Genomic DNA, 3,614 nt, shown 5'->3' with positions numbered 1-3,614 from the left:
CAGGCTGATTTCATGGGTGATCAGAGTTCTTTGGTAGATAATCAGCTCACTTTAGGGGACCGGCTGAAACTGCACCTCCTACTTCTCCGCCATCTTGTCTTCCAGCATCTGAAAAGATGCTTTTTTATTATAAAACTGCACCTGTGCCATTCCTCCCATGCAACCTTCTGGTCAAGGTAGGCTTGCTCCTGTTATTAAGTCCCCTTGCCCTGAGGGGTGGCGGGACCGCAGAAATGCAGATATGACTGAGAGTGATATAAATCCAAAGGTCTACCCCCTTGCAGATGCCCACCTCACCAAAAAACTACTGGACCTTGTTCAGCAGTCATGTAACTAAAAGAGCTTTGGAAAAGAGCCAATGAAGCCACCAAAACTCTCAGCAGAGGTGTCTCTGTGTTCATCATGATGGCTGCAGATGCTATGCCCCTGGAGATCATCCTGCAACTTCTGCTGCTATGTAAGGATAAAAATGGGCCCTAGGTGATTGTGCGCTCCAAGCAGGCCCTGGGGTGGGCCAGCAGGGTTTCCGAGCCTATCATTGTCTGCTCTGTCCCCATCAAAGAATGCTCCCAGCTGAAGCACCAGATCCTGTCCATTTAGCAGTCCACTGAAAGGCTTTTAGTCTCAACCAGTTGCCTCTGCCCCACACTTCACTGAGTCCTCCCCCTGGCGTTGTGTATCATATTGTCTGTATTTGCATTTAGTTTCTCTAGCTACCTTCTCTTGTCATATCCTAGTAATAAATCTGGGTTTTGCATTTTTGTATTATTTTTCTTTTGTTTTACAGGTTGTTATTCATATATTAATCCCCCACCCCACTCCAATCTTCCATTCTACTCTCTCTGCTGTTCTATCCTCCCTTTTTATAAAATGAGCTAATGCTGAGATAGGGTTAAATAAAGTGTTGATACCTTTGAAAGACAACGAAGAGCCAGGACAGAGATCTGGTTCCAACGCTCAGGTGCGAACTTCCTGTTTTATGTAGGACATGATGGATGTAAATACCATTCACTTAGTATCCCTTGTGCCTGAAACACAAAATCATTCCATATGTGTGTTAGGACCAATTTAATGTTAAAACCTGTTTAGCTATTAGGGCCTGCTTAGCCAGAGCAACTCCATATTGCCTAGGTAGCCATAGTGTTGTTTACATCCACAGACTTCACTCTGGGAATAAATGCCCCAGCAGTTCCTGGTATCGCTTCTGGGTATTGATTCCAGGAATAAACACCCTAACAGTAAAAGCCACATGCTTTGAGGTCTGTGGTTATGCACTATAAAACGAGCCTGTAAGACTGGGGTGCCATCGCTCTCTTATGAGGCGGCCCTGACTGGTCAGTCTGGTTTCTGATGCCTGGCATGGAAATAAAGCTTTGCTTAACCTTTGCTTTGTATCAGTCTCACAACTTTGATCAAGGATCCCATCTTCTGGGGGCTCGTCTGGGATCAAGCGACGAGAGCTGAGCCAGCATCAGAATTTCTGGGAAAAGCCTCCGGAGGTAAGATCTCGAGATCCCATTCTGCGAGATCCTGCTCTGTCTGTTTGCCGAGCTCCAGGGGTGTGGCCCACCAGCGAGAAACTGGACGCAGTATTGTTCCCCAGGGCTGGAGTGGATGTGGGGATGCCCCATCCCTCCACTGGTAGATCACACAGATGGTTTGAGTCCCCCTAGGCGGTCAGGGGACCAAGAAAATCCCCACCAGTGGCAGGTTGTGTTTTTGAGTTGGGATTATATCTTGCACACCCTTAGACTTGATATCTGGTTGAGGAAGGGCCCCTGGGTCTGCGGTTGTCTTTGTCTTGTCTTTTTGTTGTCTGTTGTGTTGTTCGTTGTGTTTAAAGAAATGGGGCAAGCAGGGAGTAAGGGACCTGTGACCCCCCCCCAAGTCTTGTTCTCCAGCATTTCAAGGATTTTCAAGGTAAAGCCACCCACTCGGGTGATAAGGCTTACCCAGGAAAACTAAAAACACTCTGCCAGTTGGAGTGGCCCACTTTCTCCACAGGAGGGCCACTGGAAGGACATTGTGGCGTGGTGATACCTGGTGGAAGAGCCACCATCGTGGCTCAAGTCTCACCTTCCCCCTACTAACAAAATTTAATTAGTCTCTGGGAGACTGTCTTTCTTACCCACCAGCCCACCTGGGTGGATATTCAGCAGCTCCTTATGGCCCTCTTTAACGCGGAAGAGAGGGATCGCATTATGCGAGAGACCCATAAGGTGATAAGTGAGAGACTTGGCCGGGACCTCGATCCCCAGCAAAAGGAGAACTACTGCCCAAAGGAACCCCCTGACTGGAATCCAAACTCTGGTGAAGGTAAGGAGAGCCTACGTTTCTACTGCCAGGCTCTGCTGGGAGGCCTCCTTGTAGCTGTGAGGAGACCCCTAAATTTATCTAAAATTAGTGTGGTGACTCAAGGTAAGGATGAGTCTCTGGGGGCTTTTCTAGAAAGGCTTATTGAAGCCTAAAAAATGTATAGCCTGATAGACCCTGAGGCGCCCGAAAATCAGAGGGTAATAAATCTTGCCTTTGCCAGTCAGTCAGCCCCAGATATAAGGAGGAAACTTCAGAAAATTAAGGGATTTGAAGGGAAGAATCTAACTGAGTTAGTGGGAACAGCAGAAAAGCTGGTTAACAACAGGGATACACAAAAAGATGAAAAAAAGACTAGAAAAATAGTTAAAGTTTTAGCATTACATGAGGCAGGAAGGAGATGGGGGAAAGAGGTCAGTGGAAAAGGAAAAGGCAGGTAGGAGATGCTCAGTGGAAAGAAAATCCTAAGCACAGAGAAAACAGGTGGGAAGACTTAGATTCAGATCAATGTGCTTACTGCAAGGAAAAAGGACACTGGGCCAGGGTGTGCCCTAAAAAGAAGACGGCAGTGCTGGCCACCAAAGACTGAAAGGGCCATCGTTTGGAGCCTCTCCCCAAACCTTGGGTTAAAATTGAAGTGGAGGGGGAAATCAATTGATTTTTTTGTGGACACGGGAGCCTAATTTTCATCATTACTAAAGCCTATGGGAAAACTATCTGGAGAGGAAGATGGGTACAAGGGGAAAATGGCACAGAAAGACATAAATGGACAACAGAAAGGACTTTAAATTTGGCCTTGGGAGTAGTCAAACATCGATTCTTGGTCCTCCCTAATGCCCCGTATAACCTAATGGGAAGAGATCTCCTCCACAAACTACAGGCTGGCATTCAGTTCTTGGAAGGAGACATGACTGTGACTTTGGGACAACCCACTGTGCAGATGCTTGTGGCAGCAGTAGATGAACACCTCCTTTATGAGCCAGTCTCAAAACCAGAGGGTGCAGGGGAGGGAAGCCTTCTCCAAACCCTACGGATTGAGTTTCTTGAAGTCTGGGCAGAAGGGAAACCTCCTGGCCTGGCCAAGGGATGGCCTCCAATAGTGGTACAGTTAAAAGTGATGGCTACGGCTGTTCGCATCTGGCAGTACTCCCTCCACTGGAAAGCAAAGGAAGAGATCAGGAAACACATTAACCGCCTCCAAGGAGATGGGATCATAGTTCCTTGCAAGTCTCCATGGGACACACCTTTGCTGCCTGTCAAAAAGGCTGAAACTGGGGAGTACCGACCCGTTCAGGACTTGC

General features: G+C 47.6%; 1 pseudogene; it reads left to right on the top strand.

Annotated features, from left to right (window-relative positions):
• Positions 1–241: 241 nt before the first annotated feature.
• Positions 242–657, top strand: LOC122894594 (annotated as a pseudogene).
• Positions 658–3,614: the final 2,957 nt, after the last annotated feature.

The sequence above is a fragment of the Neovison vison genome, chromosome 13 (genome assembly GCF_020171115.1).
Source record: "Neovison vison isolate M4711 chromosome 13, ASM_NN_V1, whole genome shotgun sequence".
NCBI classification, from domain to species: domain Eukaryota; kingdom Metazoa; phylum Chordata; class Mammalia; order Carnivora; family Mustelidae; genus Neogale; species Neogale vison.
Note: the sequence above shows the minus strand (reverse complement) of the source record. Positions and strands in the feature narration are given on the sequence as shown.